Genomic DNA, 19121 nt, shown 5'->3' on the forward strand with positions numbered 1-19121 from the left:
ACCAAAGATTCTTCATTATTAATGGATTTATGTATCATTTATTTTGCTTTATTGGAAACCTAATAATCAAGTTCATTCATTCCAATTAAACACAGCATGCACTAATTGTCTATCATTTCTATCAGTGAATCCAGTTCTCTCACTTCAAAGTCACTACTTGACCTCAGTGGGGAAAGGATTGGTATCATGCTTCCTTCTATAATGATTGATCGTTTGCATTAAGATGGAGAAGCATAGACTGAAATTAGGGGTATTCTGTGCTTTTCTCCCTACATTAGCTTACACCTCCAGTCCCCCATACAGACACAGGGGCTATAAACCCAACCTTATAATTTCATGAACTAATACTATAGACTACGTCAGGTCAACTTTGTCGCCAAATTCACATGATTTATAACAAGTATAATGTATCTATTGTCATCTAATGAGTGATGCATAGATGTCAGGCACAGATATCTAATTAAAATTTTATGAATAAAAATAATAAATATTATGCGTAGCTTTATAATAAAAATGGTTTATTAAAAGCAATAAGATCTTAGTCTCAATGTTGGCTTAAAATCACTGAATTAGTCAGGTAGAATTGACAGAAATTAGTGAGCAAAGAACTCCTTCTTCACAAGTCGTGTGCTGATGTGATTCGTATTTTGTCAGCCGAACAAAAACTCTCCCAAAAAGGCAATTTTGGAAGAAATAGTCTCACCCTTTTCTTGAGCTTTTATATCAGGTAATTTTTGTTTTCTTGACAAAACTATTCAAAATGAAACTCACTTGATGAGAGAAGTACAGGAAGGTAAAGTAGCAGTAGACACTGCAAAAAGTAATGTAGAAAGTTAGTTATATCAAGCAAAGCTGTTCATTAGTATAGGCAAGGATACATCTCATTTTAAAGAGACTATATAGTGTTTTAACTGGCAATTAGTTGCTCAGAATCAACATGGGTTAGGAATTACAACACAAGCCATAATGGAAGTAACATAGCATTGAAAAATAATCTTTACCTCCTTCTTTAGCCTGAAAAATATATTTTTTTACACTCCATGATAATTTTTTTTTCTCTGTTAAAATATAGTTTAAAAAGGTATTTAACTCTAAGGTTGTTTTATCAAGACAAAGCTGGCTAGATATGAAATATCGCTCAAAAGCTGTTAAGAGGGCACTTTATGGTACTTAGAGAAGCTGGAAGAAAAGGTCAGAGGATAATGTCAGGAGGAGAAAGGTAATAGAACCAGGCTCCCAAAAATAGAGAAAAATAAATAGTAAATACTATGAAACGTAAAAAAGATCATCTTTATCACCATGCATGATGTAACTCTGCTGAACAGCTGCTAGTAGGCTTAAATGCCATGTCAGTGACATTAACACTGCATATGATTTTCTTTTATGTTTTCTGACACATCCCCACAATCATGTGCATTTCTAAAAACTTACCACAGGAGATGGCAAGGTATTTGCCCACAGGGACTGGACTGGCAGGAACCCAATCAGTCTCTTTCTTGCAGTAGAAATTTGTCATTTCTGGATCCAAAGATGTTTTGAGTGGGCACATTTTCTATTTTTATTCCCTGAGTTATTATGGGATATGAATGTCAATAATAGATAAGCACATCGCAAACAGACTCAGCAAGTTCTGCCTTTTCTGCCCCTGGAGAGCCACCGCTCAAGCAATATCTCAGTGCTAGGGTGACAGTTCTCCCTGGAGGGGGACAAGAGACAAATCCCTTCCACTCCACAAGCCCCCTGGCCTGCACCATCTGATGAATTTATGGTCTCCAATACAGTTAGGTGTGTATAATTCAATGTATTGCTGAAGACCAGTTACTGTATTTTATAGCTGACATTACAGGGGATATTTTTTTCTACGAAATAAAACAATATTTGTTTCCTGAAAGGGAAATGTGCTGTCTGTAGCTATCAGCAGCCAACAGTTGCTGCTGGGTAGAGCTAAGGGAGAAAAAAGAGGTGGATTTTACTTTAGTGATATTGGGAAGAATAATTTATCATTCACAGTGCCTTTTTCAGGATTGGAAGGCCCATTTGAAAGTCACTACAGGATGACTGCTTTATTGTACCGTATTAAAAAATTGCATTAAAAATAAGGGTTACAGAAGATATCCTGACATGTCGAGTGTTGCAACTGAATCCAAATTCCTACACTGTACATGGCTCTGTGTGTAGGGGTGTGGGGAGGGGGGAAGGGGGTGCCTATCACTTTGAGGGTCTATAGCTAATGGCATCAGGATCCAATTCTGCAATTTCTGAGCACTTTACAGAAATTCGTCAGTCCACTCACACAGTATGGCTGTGGGGTAGAAAAGTGAATATGGGTCAGTGGGATTTGGGTTTTCCTTTGCTTTTGGCCCTATTTTAGAGCTTGGGAAAGCACTCATAAGTGGTTACATGGCTTGGTCCCTGGAAGGTAGAGCTAGTTTGAGGCAAAAATGATATTCTGAAGAGTACTTGATGTCAATCCAGAGCTGTTGTTCCATATCAGAACAACAAACCAACACCAGCGGTACCTGCCCCAAGAGGCCTCCATTTGTCTGGGGCCACAGGAGGACTTGCCCTTGCCAGAGGGATTAAAGATCAGCTTCTCCTGTCCTACAAATCCCTTGCTTAGAACATCCATTTTTAACTGGTTCACAGAATACTGGTTTGGGAGTTCTATAGGGATAAAATTTTAATTTTAATAGGGTATATTTTAAGCATATAGTGGACCCATTTAGTATTGCATATCAGGTCAGATGATAACCCCTGCAAAGAAAATCACATACACTACTGTCCCATCATACAGCGACTTCCTATTTATTTCTGTATTTCTTTGTTGTTTCTTTTAAGCTAAAGTAATGGACACCTGGGGTGCAGGAACACATCTGTGAAGAAAAAACAATTTTTTTCTACCTCCAGGAGTCAGGATATAAGAAATTATTCTCTTCCATGGTTTACATTTTTGCTAGGAAATAAATGCTATAGAGGAATTCAAGGAAGAGCTGTCAGTAAGCAGGTAGAAACATCTGAAGGATGCCCTGGTAGGAAGCTGTGATAATACTACAGCTTCTACAATAACATTTAAAAGGCCTGTGGATGATCAGCAAATGGGTAAGGTGGCTTGTAAGGATGCAGACACCTTATACATGCTTTGCGTGAACCTGCAGTCCTTTGGTAGGCGCGAGGCAGACGATGGGCAGCTGTTGAGAGGACTCAGATGTGGGTTTTGAAAGCACCAGAGGATATTCCGAGCATGGTGTGCCCAAAACACGTGAGGGACAGGGTCTGTCACCTCTGGAGTGGTGTGTGATGCAGCAGGGACCTGGATGACATTTACTGAGTCACTGCACAGTTTAGTTCCAGGCATCCCAAGTAGACTCACATGCCTACAAGTGAGGAAGGCAGCATGATTTAGGAAATAGCCTGCTTTTCAGAGAAAGCCTCAGCACTTGCGCAGTCCATCAGCCTTTCCATGAGCTCCTGTATCTCTTGCTGCTCACAATTCATTTCTCCCAGGCGTTAGCTGTAATGAAGACAGGATGGTCTACAACTTTATGACAGTTCCATTTATTTCCACTATTTTCACGTAAATCCAAGCAACGAGCAGCAGTTGCTTCCTCTGCAGCTTGATAAATGTCAGTATTAATTAAAATTGTTCAGAGTAGGGTCAGGTTTTTTTCCTTTCTCCGCACCAGGCTGGCAGGGAGGAGAAGCCTGACGGGCAGACACAGCTGCTGCGCTGTTGACTGGAAATGTCGTCACTGAGAATGAGGCAAAGGAGCAGTAGCCGGTCTCTGACAAAGTAGATTGGAAATAGTGGAAGCATTTTGTCACCTGCACCGCGCTGCCACTCACTGCAATGTGGGGGAGGATGTCTGGATATGGGTCTTGAACTTAATCCTTTGCTCCCCCAGCTGGGAAGTCTGCAAAGGCAGCTGTTCAGCCCATATGGAGGGGATAGTGCTCCCCCACCACTGCTATCTAATGATGCTTTCCTGACTGACACTCCAGAGAGAGCCCTTGATTTGGGAGGGAAGGTCAACATGACACAGTGCATTTTAGGATGCAGGGAAAAAAACAAGGGACACCCCCCTCACTAAGCCTCCCCATGCCACCATGTATTTATGTGCACTCTGTTCTGACACCGACCCCACCGAGATGTTCATAAACCCAACATCTTCTGTCAGCCTTGGTGGGGGGGCTCAAGCAGCAATGAAAATTATGCTTCAGTGGTCATGGATGTGCCTCTTACCAACTGTGGCAAGTCTGAATGAAGCCAAGGCGCCACTCTGATGGTTGCAGTGCTGGCATCCTCATTTCTGTTACCACTATGAGCTCAGAGAAGGCCTTTACTATTTGCTTACAGCTAATTTTCATACAAGTTTATGAGATAGATTTATTTTTTCTTCCCAAACTTTACTAATAACAGAGGACAGAAATTAATATGAACCCATGGGAGTTACATGCATGTGTTGTCCTGACTTGGACTGAAATGTGTACCCCCACCATCACTTGGGCACATCTCAACAGCCTCCCCAGAGTGTTTTTCCTGATGGAGAAAACAGCGTGGCTTGCACAGCAGGACCAGTCCCTCTTTTGCAAAATGTTGTCAAGAAAAAAGGTGAATGGTTTTACATACACTTTTCCTGAAGTTCTGCATTATTCTCTGAGAAACTGAAGTGGAAAGAGAGAGAGGAGATTAGGGAAGGCAATAACCTCTCCAGATCAAAGGGTGGATCCCAACAAATAAAGAGATGAAAAGGTTTTGGAAGTGCAGAATAAGGTTTTTGTAAAACTCTGTTTCTTATTAGACACACATGGAGACCTAGGCTGGATTTACAGAAGCACTTAGTAACAAAAGGAAGCACATTTCCCCTTGGCATCTGTAAAATTCCCGTCTACAAACACAGGTGTGAAAATGTAATTAAGTGAATATCACTATCGTAAATGACAACTCAGTTTCATTTCTGTATTGAGCTTTTTTCTGTTTCTTTTTTAGATTTCTGTTACCACAGGCTGGCTCTTCTAAATATGGTCTCCTGCAGCTTCACCTTTATTCAGGTACAAGCCCTCGTTCCCTTGCTCTTGTTTGAATTTATTGTAATCCTTTGAAGACTGCATTTACTTGTATTGAGCCCTGTGTTTGTTTCCGCTGCTGGTCTGTACAATGTATGTTTTTTCTAGAAAGATACTGACTGCTAAAAGCCTTTTTTCTGTGAAGACATTTGTCACGCCAAGTGTAGTAGTTTAAAAAAATCCTAAGAAAGAAGTGCCTTTTACCAGCATAAAAAATAACAATCAAGAGTCTCCCACTTGTTTGCCTGGTCTAATCTTACAATGGGTTAGGCTTTCTGCCTGCAGAAATCTGGTTTCTGTAAATTTCTTTTTAATAAAAATGTGTTACCTATGATAAATATATATTGTCTAGGTCAAATTAATCTGATTGTGAAAACATATTGAGCAAAAGTATTGGTAAGATTTAATTTCATCTCTTAAAAAAAAAAAAAAACAACAAAACCCATCAAAAAAACAAACAAACCAAAAAAAAAACCACACCACAAACTGTAGCTATTGAATGCTGGTTTGAATTAAATTCTATTTGTTTTAATAAAAGTGTAGTGGCCTGAGTGTACATATATTTGTTTTAGTGGCAGTGCATTGGATCCAATAAAACTATATTGGCTTCACTGCTTATGTCTCCTTTTCAGAGAAAATGGATTGAATGGAAAAATGAAACAGGCATGAATCAGCCAGCCCTGAGGTCTCTGCTCAGCTCTGGCATCCAAACAAACTGGTAAAGAAAAACCCCAACTTTATTACTAAACATTGCTTTTAAATTTAAATATGTTTTAATGTCAAGGCTGCACATGAGGGGTTTAATTGCCTCTGTAAAAGAGAGTGGTTTTCAGAACCAGACTTGGCTGTGGAGGGTCACTGCAACTGCTTGCGGCTGCAGAAGCAGAAACCTAAGCTGGCTCTGGCTCTCCGTTCCGCTGGTGTAAGTCAGGCTCGTTCGCAATAAAGGCGCTCAGCTGATTGCCACATATCTGCGATAACGCAGATCGAGTGTCAGCCGCCTTGGCACGGGGGCAACTCTATCCAAAAGCGCAGGCACACGCAGCATGGATGTAAATCATGTCCGCATTGGGTGCTAGCTGCCGGGGGCTGGCATTCTCGCAGAGGCCCAGCTGCCCCGAGGGTTTTCTACACACTCCCCCAGGAGCAGTCATTTTGGTCACCTGGAGGGAACGCTGTACTCATCTGCTTTTGCACTAACCTCACAAATGTCCATGTTTTCTATGCAGCAGTATTACCTGTACTTATTACTGCAGGTAGGAAAGCTACTAGAGGCCAATGAGGGGCTGGTCTGTAGCATGTTTTATGGTGTTTTTTCAGGCTGGTATGCAGTAGATTCTGCTAAATGGGAATAAGGATGTTCTTAGCACAGAGTCTTAAGTAAGTTGAAGTATGTTATAGCCATTTGTTTTACATTTTGAAACCATACAGTCCCCTATTTTAAATAAGAATGAGGACCTGCAGAGAGCAGCTCTGCAGCTGGTTGATGCCCTTGCTGAACATGTGAACACAGATCATCATGCTCTTGCATGTATTTGCCAAATCATTGTCACCCCAGTGTCAACACTTCTAAAAATGTCACCAAGTGCCCTTTCTAAATTCACTGAATTGAATTAAAAAAGGAAAATGCATTCCTGTCCTTTTCCAAGCTTCCTCAGTGCCACCTTTACAGCCAGTGCAACTGAGGTGAGCTCCACACAACGTCTCTGAGGTTAGAAAGGACGCTTCACTCTCAGCATAGCAAGAACCATCTGGATATTTGCTAAGGGGTGAAATAGATGCTGTTGGCTGGCCTGGCTTCTCACATACCTTAAATTGCTGTAACCTGACAACCCAACCTGAGTAATGCTTTGTTTGATGCCGTGCTTCCCTTTAGGAGACTTGAATCAGGTTGTGTGAATCCAAATCTGCATCTTATTCCTTCATGAGAAAACATGATCTGAAGCAACTCATTTACACTTTATGATGAACTGTGTGCTCCTGGGGCTGTGGGAGCCAATCCAAGTGAGGAGAATTTGGCTGCAGCAGTAGTTTAGCTGTGGGAGAAGAGATGGCCACAGGCTTCTGCAGCCCCAGCTCCTCAGAAAACTGTGAATGAAGAAATAAATCAATGAAAAGTAAAGCAGCTGATAGCAAAGCAATATTCAGGTAAAAATCCAGCTGAGGAGTGGGTTTGAGAGTACTGCACTGAGCATCAACAACAAATTCCCTGTGACCTTGTGGAAGCGGAATACAAGTTATACACACAGCAGTCAGCTCATACACCCCAGAAACAAGCTGTCTCCTGAGCCCAGGGTGGCCAAACCAGGTTTGCAATAGCTGTGAGGGCTTCACCACCATACACATGAGGGTGGTGAAGGTGGAAGACTTCTTGAAGCATCTAGATAACAGATTTGAGAGTGCTAGGGAAGATTGGTGGGTGCCAATAAATAAAATGGCTGCAGACTTCACAGTGATGTTCTGTGAGATACTCCCTGCACAAGGGTGTGCAGAAATGTGGATACCTGTGCAGAGCTGAGAAACATACAGGGGAGAGGGGTCTGGACATTTTTAAGAATTTGGGAAATTCCTGGGGGAGCCCAGCCAGGACAGATGGACTCTACCAAAATCAAAATAGGACCAAATAGCTGGCACTTATAGTGTAAAGGGTTAAAGGAGAATTTTTAACTAGAAGCTGGCATAAATCTGGGTGCAGAGGAGTCCACAATCTAAGGTGACACCACCTCCAGGGGTGAAAACATAAATTCTGTGTCAGAAAGTCATTGGACAAATTAAAGGAGGACAAATCCCACCAGGGCCATTAAATTCTATTGTCCAGTTCCTCCCAGTTGCTGGAAGCTGGAGGTGTAAGTGGGGGATTTATCAGAGGCGCTAGGTCATGTGGCGGAGATGGGTTTTCACGGCCTCTTTCTTGATTCATGATCCCAGCTCCAGACAGAGTGATGGAGGTGGTGACACAGAGAGAGCTTTAAACCTCCTGCCCACCACAAAATCACCCGCCTGGGCCCCATGTCCCCCATAGCCCATCTCTGCCCCTTCTCACCCATGGCCAACCAAGCACTGGCCACCGCACTGTGCCAACCCCACAGCCCAGCCTCCTCTGGCCAATCCTCCACTTCAAAATGAGCAGCCACCAACATCTTTTCTGCCAAGCTGGGGATGTTGCAGCCACCTGAGCAGCTCATGCAGGGATCATCTTCTCCTTTTATCCCTTGCCCAGACATGTGGGAGACGCCTTGTTTGAGTCCTAAATATGTTTCACTTAAGGCATGATGATGATGTACTAAAGTGCTGTAATCTTTGCTAGGTCTCTCTTTACATTGCTGTAATTACTACAATAAGCTGTTTTAACTGGGTCTTTTATAAGTAACAGCAACATAAAAATATCTCAGCATGTTTTCCTTTAATGAGCTACAACTTCTCTGTAATCTTCCCTACACTTTCTTTGGTGTGTCTGTTTGTAGTGGACGTGGCATTGTTTTCACCTCCTCCCGAGCATCATGACTCTTCACCCCTGAGCTAGCAAGCTGGCCCTGGGACACTCAGCTGGGTTTTGTCTGGGCTGCCCCAGACTGGTAAATGCAGTGGTGGTGAAGCTGAGTGATGCCAGCATGGGGCACAAGATTATTCCCTCTGCTCAGCCCTTCCACCAGCAGCAAGGCTTTAGGGAAGACTCAGGAAGCGAGGTGACTTTGTGGCTATCATGACTGGCTCAGCCGATGGAGGGGACATTTGCCACCATGGCCGTGGGCCCTGCCAGCATGTGGGTCACACCACCCGGCTGCTGAAGATGCTGCAGGGAATGCATTACCATCAACCACATCTCATGTCCATTTAAGGACACCAGCAGGAAAAGCGATGACAAAAGGGATTGATACCCAAATGCTAAGGCAGAAGATCAGTACTGGGGCTGATAACTGATACAAGTGACTACAGATGAGCTGTGAAGCAGAAAGGGTTTTGACTATGCGGCACAGGGATTTGAGGGACAGCTGTGGAGACTTTTCTCTGTCATTGCTGCTGGCAGAAAGCGCTAACATGGTCAGGCAATGCCTCCGCTCCAGCCACCCGTTCACTCCACTGCTGCCCAGCTCCATCAGCCTGGTCTCGAGGAGCACCTCTGCCCCTCGGCCCTCGCCCCCAAACACTGCTGCGGGAAAGCCAGGACGCAGGCATGCAGCACGGTCCAAAAGGCTTCAGTCAATTACGCCATAGTAGTATCACATCGGCAAACTCACAGTTTGACTGCTTACAGCAGATGGACGAACACTTGTCGGTTATCTGGTGCTGAGCGAGAGGCAGATTTATTTCCAGAGCCTGCGACTCTCATTTCTCCCAGCTGAAGCTGCAAGGCAGAGTGTGCATCTGTGATAATTTTTTTTCAGGCACAGCTATGTTACAGTGAGGTCTATCACCAAAAGCGATGGAATTTTTGGCGTGTTTTTACGGGGAAGGCAGGAAGGAGGGTGGAAGGTGTTACTGGTTTCCATAGCACTGGAAGCTGCTTGAATTCACACAAGCATGAACTGAATTTCTAAATCTCAACCATACCCTGTGTGCACTGACAGCTGGTTCACCAGAAAAGGACTGCAGAGCTCAGTAAAGCAGCGTAAAAAGCACTGGGTATCTGCATTGGGATGATCATAATGTGCACTCTAAAAATAAAGGAAACCATGAATTGCTACTTTGGAGCTGGCCAAGGGTCCACTGAGCACTGTCTCCAGTCGTGGCCATTGGCAACACTGACTGTTTTGGGGGAATGGAAGGAAATCCCTCAGGAGACAGCTGTGCTGGTCTCCTGACTAAGGCTGACTTCAAACCTGAAAGTAATGCAGCAGCTACAGAAGTAACTGCACTTGCTACAAAAACAGCATCGTATGCTTTCTGACAACAGTTCTCCAGCGAGGCATCAGTGTAACATGACTGCTGGCGGGCAGGATCTAACAGGGACTGAAATATATTCTGAGGTGTGAGATTTACTGAAACCCATAAAGCAGCAGCTGCAAGAACCTCACTTACTAGAAACTCACCAAGGCCCTTTTATTTCTCAAAAATATCCTTGCTGTAGGAATTTTGGAAAAGACACACAATTTGCAAATGTCCGTGAAAGGCCTCAATAGTTCTGCTAAGGGACATGTCCTTTTAAAAATTGCACTATAAGAGTTTATAATTTACTGAGGTTTTCTTTAAGGGGTGGGTAATATTTTTTGGAAACTGGTCCTGAACTCACCATTGACTTTTAGTTCCTTCATCTTTAAACCTGGGCATGGAGGGTTCTTAGTACCTCCTGACTGGACAATGATTTTGCTAGAAAGAGCAGTGGAAAGTACACATCAAATGGGTACCAATTTTCTAAACATTTCGTTTTTGATGGGCTCCAGCTTAGAATAACATAAATCCGTTCCTTTGGAGCAGGTCAAATATTTTGAGATGTCACTGTTTTTTTCCCCCTGAAAAAGATAACACAAGCGAAATGGAAAAAAAAATCAGGCGTTGTGCTTATTGCAAGGAAATCTGTTTATGCATAATTTGAAATCAGAGCAGAGTTTCACTTCATTCTGTCTTGTGTTGTTGTGTTTCATATTTCATGCTTTGGTTAACACTTATTTAGTCTATTCCTAGAGGCTGTGACAGGTTGTCCTGAAAGTTTTTAGACTTGCTGAGCATATACTCTCCACAGAGCATGTCAAAATGAAAGGAACAAAGAATTCATTCATTTTTATGCAAAAAAAATTTTAAAGACCAACAAAGGCCTTCTGACATTGTAGCTTGAAATACATAAGTCATCAACATGTAAGTTATCAGCAGCTTTGAAGAAAACAAAAGAATTTTGTGTGGAATTTCCTTTCTATAATTCAAAGAAATACAAGGGGAAGAAATCGGTTCTTCCCCTGAATTCCACTGAAATAAAAAAATGAACAGTGTTATTTTTCCAAAAAAATTCCCCATTTTAGCCAGTTTTAGGGGCTTTGTAGAGACTTTTCTTTCTTCCTTGTCCCATCTCTATGGGGAAGGAAGATATGGCCAACACATAAGGGTCAGTACTGTGCTTGTCAGCTTGTGTTTTGGCTTCATCATACACTGACCGGGTCCAATTACACTGAAAACATTTTAGAAACATGGTAACACCATTGTGACCACCAGTACATAAAGGATCTTTCAGGAAGAGAAAACGATGGGTGGAAGTGACCTCATTTGACCAGGACTGAGAAATTCTGACTGTTTTTCTTCCTGTTTTCCAAAGCCAGGCACTCCGATGCACACCACAAGAAAAGTACAATCTCATGGATTCAAATGAGCATCTTGCTTTGCCATATGGGCATGACAAAGGGTGCTACATTTATTTTAGTGGAAAGTCCCTGCTTCTCCCCAGCTTAGTCCTGGAACGATCAGTGTGACTCTGGAGCTTGCATAAGCCAGAGTGGTTTTAATGCACTGTTTCTACCCAGCTGAGACCCTCGCCCCCCACCTTGAGGATTTTCATCAGGGTCTGACAGCTGGGCATCAGCTGGGCTGACCCGGGCCCTAATTGCATTTCTTGTGCTGGTGGCTGCCAGGAGGAAGGCAGAGAGACATGCTGGGGGCTCCCCTGGGCTCCTGCCTCCCTCCCGCTTGGGGATGTTTTGCCTCCCAAGCCTGGGAAAGGGCATCAATACTGGGCACACCCCCACTGTTTCCCAGCTCCTTCATAAATCTGCCAGAAAAATGCACAACAGAGGGGTCCTTTAAAAATCATGACAGAGAGACTTTGATGCAGTCATTTGATATCTAGGCTAATTAAAGGTGTGCACAGAGACACAGTCACACACATAACACATACCTGCTAAATAACGGGGCAGGCAATGCGGCATTAAATTTTCATTACTACCTCTTCCCGCAGCCCCATCCCTGTGTTTGATGCCTCAGAAAAGGCAATTACCCAGTTAACTTTCCTTGGAGCGTACCTACAGGCTCAGGAAACACTTCACCAGACGGGCATTGCCCAATGCCTAATGACATCCTCAATCTTGCTTTATAGATGTAGCTGCAAATGAAATCTTGTTTTTCCCTGGCTGAATCCCTATGTTCTTTGGGTTTCAGCTGTAGTTCCTGCATCTATTTGGTCACCCTGTGTGTTGTAAGCAATGTATGTTTTGTGATTAAAAAACAAAACATGGAGTGGGGCAAAAGCTGGCATTTATTATGCTGGGGAGCACTGCTGCTCACTTGAGCTGACACTGAGCACACTCATCCCTGGTCTCTCCCGTTCGCCTTTGCCATTGAGGAAATTCAATCCGCTGCCGTGTCATTGTTATAGTAATCTCCAGCTCCTGGACACCAGTCTGAGTATGAGAGTCACACAAAAGTGATGTCACACTCATCCTGGGCAGGCTGTGCTTCAGCAGTACACCTTCATTCCTGGTGGCTGCTGTGCTGAATTCCAGCCATCATTCGCCTTTGCAGCAGCTCAGGGCTAGGCATCGCGAGGAAGAGGGGCTGGCCATGGCACTCTTTCCTGCTATGGCTTTTCTAGACCTGACTGTTTTTTCTTTCCTTTTTTTTTTCTTTCTCACCCAGAGCCACCTCATTTGTGCTGATGGCTACAGCCTCTTTCTGTGCTCTGACCTTGGCCATGTGCAAAATGTGAGGTCCTCTTCAAGTATGTCCTCATAGTTTGTCCACTTCTCTCTGAAAACTTCCAGTACCTCCTCTTCTCCAACCCAGTTATGTTTCTGAGAGCTTTCTGCTCTCAGTTTCAGGCTTTTTGCAGTCTTGGTTCTTCCTATTTATTACTTTTGATTCTTCCGAGGAAGGCAGCATTTCCACAGTCCATTTTTTTAACAAAACAGCTCTCATGCATTTTTCAGTACCATTTCTCACACACAGCGTATCACCCCTGAATTATCCACAGGGCCGTGGTTTCTTCCTGTCCCTCCTCAGCTTTTACCATGAAGGTTTGTTCTATTAGCGGTTCAGAAAAGGGGCAGCTGGGATAAATGAAATTTGTTTTAAAATATAGGTTCATGCTGTCCTTTTTTTTCCCCTCTGCCTTTTATATGGTGGATGCACTGTTGGTTTATGAGGTTTTCTAAATAGCAGCTATGTCTTTCTAGACACGCAAAGAATAATTCAGGGTAATTCAGCCCAATACCACAGCTCTCCTTCCCAGCTGAGGTCTCCTTCAGCCAGCACTGCCAAGGGGTAGAGATGCTCATTAAGAGCCTCTTGGCTGCCAGTCAGCTGGCCAGAGGCAGCCAGCCCTGCTTTACATTGGGAAGAAATGGCTCATAGAGGAGTCCCACTGCTGAAGTCTCAGGGAACTTGTCTGGGACCCTGTGGCTTGCTGGGTCTGGTGCATGAGCATGTGAATATTTCATGGCCTTGCCCTTGATGTGTTGCAGTTAAGGCTGTGCTGCCCCAGAGGCTGGCAGGATCGCAGTGGGTGGGGATGTTTGTTCAGCGATACCATTGCACCGGGCAGGTTTGGGGTGTCATGAGATGGGGCTTCTGCAGGGACTCTGCCTTGCTTTCCTCTGTGCAGCTCTCTTGCATTACTTTGGTGCTTTCTTCTCACCTAAGATGAGGGCTGAGAAGTGCAAGGGCCCATGAAAATGAAGACAAAAATGAGAGGAAAATATTCCTATGGATTTCAGAGGCAAGTGCTGCTGGAGCTGGGAGCACCATTGTCAACCTGACAGAACTGAGCCCTTCATTTGGGATTTTGGACAAAACTGGAGCTGATTCTTTGGCTGTGTGCAGCTTTTACCTCTGTGCTTCCATACCTGGATGCTTTCAGCCTTCCAGAAGGGTTTTCATCAACCCACAGGGCAGAACCCACAAGCATGGGAAAATGGCTGTGAAGCCACTGGGATTTCAAATACAAAACCAAACGGATGCATATACCTCACGGCTCATACACATGCACAAGCAAACAAATGAATGAAGCAGGGAAGATGGCTGAAAACGATAACTAAGCTTCCCAAGTTTTGCCTGATTTTTATTGGGTTTTACAGCAAAACAATTACAGAAATACTGAGATGGTAATTTCTCAAAAACGTTACATAGCTCTCTAGTTACAGTCTCACTTTAACTCTAAAACCCATCCCCTGCTCAGAGTTCATATTCACTGATTATATCTGACTATGTAACTTGAAGGAAGAAGGGTAATCAGCGGCGTGAATAGCAGCAAACACCCATTAAGGGCTAGTGTCCTACCCAAGACCTGGCTAGATGATGCTGACTTGTTCTGGGTTTGTGTTTTTTAATCCTCTCTCACATCCAGGCGCCAAGACAGGGATTATATTAAGTGACTGAAGTTGCTGGCAGTTTGAAAATGGATTCCCTTGGTCCCGACTTCCCAGACCTTTTCTGTTTGCTTTCTGCAGACATTAGAACGATGGAGGCTGGCTTGCATAAACGCCTGTGGAAAGCCCATTTGAAGTTTGCATGCTTGAATACTGCCATATAGCAGAAGTGCTGGGCTGAGATGACAAAGCTATACCAGAGCCTTGAGCTTAAACTTGCCTAATGAGGGACAAAAATTCTTCATCCACTACTGCTGTGACCATTTCTCTTCATTCTGTGCTCTGCAATTAGTACATTTAAAAAGGACACTGCTTAACACAGCAGGAATTCCAGTTCCTTGGGAAATTTTTCTAGAGCCCGGGCACACAGGCAACTGAATGAGGTTTTGACTGTGCCATTGGCAACCTGGCCTGGGGATGCAGGTGCCATTATTTCAAGTGAATGTAATAAAAAGATTTAATTTCAGCTCTGCACATAGACAGCAGAGCTTTCAATACAACCACTTTTCCAGGGCTGAGGCTTTGAGGAAAACCCCTCCAGCAGGATAAAATTTATATTATCAACCCAAAGCTCTTCCCCTGATCACAAAATTTACATTCCTGCAGATGGAGGAAAAAAAACCAATCCTGTGTGATACCGCTCATGATGAACTCAGCCCTCTTTTGAACAGGCAGGTTGAAATACTTGTAGCAGACCCTTCACAGTCTATCTATCTGACCTGTTAGGAAAGAAGAAAGATAATAAATTGGACAAGTAAATTTGAATTACAAATAAATTAGAGGAAGCCACAATCAAGGTACTGACATTCAGTAAGCGAAAAAAGAAAGCTTATTTGCGGGTAAATTATCTACTGTGAATTATTTGCTCGGCTCTGCTGTGAAGAGCTCTCAGAATGGGGCAGACGGAAGCAGGTACTTTGTTTGCTGGTTCAGGCTTCTGGTCCTGAGAATCAATCTTTGACCATTAAAAAAACACTGCTGCCTTTTCAAGTGTAATTTATTCAAGAAGATGCTTTTTTTCAGGATGCTGCAGAGATTCTTGATTTTCATTTGTCTTTGTCTGGAGATGTGAAATAAGTTTACCATATTGTCCATTTCATGCTAATTTCTCGATATATTCATATATTCGTTTTGGATACGGGATTCGCGAAGGACTCTGCTGACTCTCAGACACTGCTGTTAAAAATGGAGATAATCCTGCTGAAGATAATTTAACTCTATTTCTGTATAGCAGGTAATATTAAAACTAATGGCATATGAGAGGAGCTGGGATTTTTTTTGCTTTGAGCGCTTTATAACATTTGTGAAAAGCAGTGGTCCTTGGACAGGGAGCAGGGAGCCCTAGTTTCTGCTCCACACGGTGCTGCCAACACGCTTGACCTCCGATTGAGGCATTAGAAGGGGTCCTGATGATTTGAGGCAAACCATACTACCCCCCTCAGTTCAGCGTTCTTGTTCCCCAGAGACCTTACATCTCATGAGGATCTCGTGTCATATGCCCAGGTCAAATGTTCTCCAAAGGCATGGTGCCTCTTGATCCAGCCCAGGCAGTAGCAATCTTTCTGCTGCTTTCAAGCCAAGTCCTTCAAACAAGGAGCAGAGTATTGTGGTGGGTGGGTGAGGCATGACATGAAGCCTGGGGCTGGAATAACACTAACACTACCATAAAGGTGCTTACTGGTACACAGATGCAGGCAGAGCAGGGGGTTTTATACATTCTGTATCTTTGTCTTCCAACTTTATATACACTTCAGGTTGCCACTGGGTTATTTGTAGGTCATTTCAGGAATATATATTTCTGCAAGAGCTATTTCTGGGAGCTATGCCAAATTGGAAACTGTAGAAACCTATACATCCCCCGCAAGAATGTATACCAAACAGCCATTGCCATTCTCTTCCTCGCTACTCTTCACAGCCCCCGGGGAGGAGGCATATCAGTCTGTAGCAAAAAGGAGTGTGGAATAAATGCCCCTGCAAGGCTCTGGAAGAGCCAGGCACCCAGCAGAGCTGCAGGCACACATCCCTGCTGGAAGTAGCACATGTGCACCCATCACCCAGCCGGGCTCTCCTCATGTGGACACCGACACACCGAGAGCAGCAGGAGTGTTTTGGAATTGTGAAGGAAGGACGAGGGGGGGCAATGTTGGGGTACAGCCCCCCACTGCCCCCTCAGAGCTGTCCTGCTCTGTGTTCTGGTGTGGTGCACAAAGAGGATGGGTGTTATTAATGTATGGGGCTGTGTGAAGCTGTCTGTCTGATAACCAGGCCCTGCAATGACTGCTGTAACTCCAGATGTTGTTGCTTGCAGGGTTTGGAAATTCCTTGTGTTAGAAATGTTGGCCAGGGTTTGGAGTCCTGGAATTTCATCTGGGAGCACCTTTCCATTCATCAAAAATGCATTGTGAACCAACCAGCAAATCTGAGTTTCTCTGGTTTTGGATGAACTTGCAAGGGTTTGTTGCAGCTGGAAAACATAGTTTGCAAACAGATTCAATGCACTGCTGGGGCAGGGCAGAAGCGTGGCCCTGAACACAGAAATTAATTGATTGCACTTGATTTGCATTTTTTCAGGGCTTGAACTGTTCTGTACTTAGTGTAGTAGGGCACACTGCTTTGAAATGTGGCCAAAGCTACAAAGCATACTTGCTTCTCTCTCCTAATCACTGACAATGCTCTAGAACTAACAAAAAGTAACTAAATCCCTTTTCGTGGCACTGTCTTTTCCTGGTTTGAGTGTCAGGATTTGGCTGTATGCATCTTAATCATGTCTACAAGCCACAATGCTGTCAGCATTATGAAGAGAAATGTTTTACTGTAACACTGCCTTTTTCCTTTATCACAAAAGTATGGATCAGCTAAATTCTGCTGTACATAGGGGACCAATTTTCCACAAAAGAAGTCAATGGAGAAAAAGGATTTAAATGTTAAATTAACCCCCCAACAAAAGCAATGTTTTAGCCCAACGCCCCCTCGGAGTCCAGAACAAATTTTGCTAAGAGAGAGTTTTATAAGGAATCTGTGTCAAAGTAGATCTATTATCTGATGGATAAGTAATGGGCTTCATCAGTCATTTTTATCCATGGGAAGGGGGCAAAGGAGGGAAGAGGAAAGTGAGTCTGTTGGAAGGCTGTCTGTTGGAAGCTTTACCCAGACAGTGAGATTGCATGTCTGCATGCAGACTTGAAAAGACACAGATCATCAGATACCAGAGCATGCCTTTGAAAATGGGTCATAAACATTAGAGGAAAGGATACAAGGACAAAGGGAGTAGCAGAGCTTTAAACTACAGAGGTTATTTAAGTGTGTGTATGTACGTGTGTGTGTGCGCGTGCGTGCGCGCTTACGTGTAAACAAGCATGATCAAGAACTCAAATCTGTCAAACAACGATATCGAGTTAAAGGCTTGTTTACAAGTATTGCTCAACATTCCTCTGCCTCCCTCCTTGAAGCTGTGTTGGAAGCTATATTAAAATACACTGTACAATAGCATCTAAAATACACAGGGGGGCTGAGAAGGCATGGAGCAATGGGAGCTGTACCAGATAATGCGTCTCTCCATAGCAGTAGCTTGACCCATTCCCAGATGCTGGAAGGCAGCTGTCTGCTCCATGGGGTTGTCAGCATGTTCCTGACCTGGGACAATGAACTCTCCCTCAATCAGCCCCATGACATTGGTTTAGGAGTCAGCACAGGTCTGGGACAACAGGCAGTTTGGATGCCATCACACCTTTCTTAGAAGGTGACCTTGCTTAGAAGATGATGCGTTTTAGAACATGAGCATCATATATATGAAGTGATGCCTTCCGAATGAAATGGCATGATTTGCACCCTGGCTGTCATCCGCCCACACACCACCACCAGCTTCAAGGTAAAAAATGGTCAATAAAAGTCTGTTAGTGGCATACAGGTATTTTTGGCTGCTGCTCCCTCCTCTGCTCATCTCACACTCATTGGAAAAGTGTTTAAACCAGTAATGGCTTCAATAACATTTTTTTAGGAAAACAAAGTGAAGTAACTGGAATTTAAGGAGCTGGTGAACTGTGGCAGCAGTGGGTGTCTAGAAGCTATTTGCATCTTGCTGTCCATAACAGGGTTTTATTCCTCTTGTGACTCAGGGGCAGGAAATGGGAATCTGATGAGAATATAAGTCAGTTTGATCATATTGCAGGAAGTCAGAAACTGAGATGGGCAAAGATCATCTGCGAAGTCCTAACGCAATGTGATGCGTCGTAACAACAACATGCTCAAAACCCAACAGAAATGAGGTTATTCAACAGTTTGTATTAATTGAAAAGAGGGAGTATTTCTGAGCCATTTGCTTAGTGTTATGTCTTTATTAGAAATGTTGCTGTTCCCATCCAAAATATGTAAGCATGTGTCATGGCTGGAAGGTAAATGGCTTGCACTCAATGCTCAGGCATCCTCTCCGTGGAGAGAAAGAGCAGCACTGTGAAAGACCTCCCACATGCTCTGGGAATGCAGCCTCAAGCACCTGGGGTCTCAAAGGAAAAGTTTTTTACATATTGGTGAGCACATGGAGCTTACCAAACACACATACATACATATTCCAAAATCCCCTACGCACTTGTCTTTAGACTCTGATATTAATAATAATCTGCCAAAACCAGCATATACAGTAGGCTGTCAGCTCAACTTCAGCTTTAGTCATTCACCTGCCCTTTGCAGTCATGCAACATGATGTTGGTCCCACCACCAACATCAACTCCACAGTGGCTCAATCCCTTTTCTCTAGTTGTGGCCTCTTCCTCTCCA

Source organism: Phalacrocorax aristotelis, chromosome 2 (assembly GCF_949628215.1).
Source record: "Phalacrocorax aristotelis chromosome 2, bGulAri2.1, whole genome shotgun sequence".
Taxonomy (NCBI): Eukaryota; Metazoa; Chordata; class Aves; order Suliformes; family Phalacrocoracidae; genus Phalacrocorax; species Phalacrocorax aristotelis.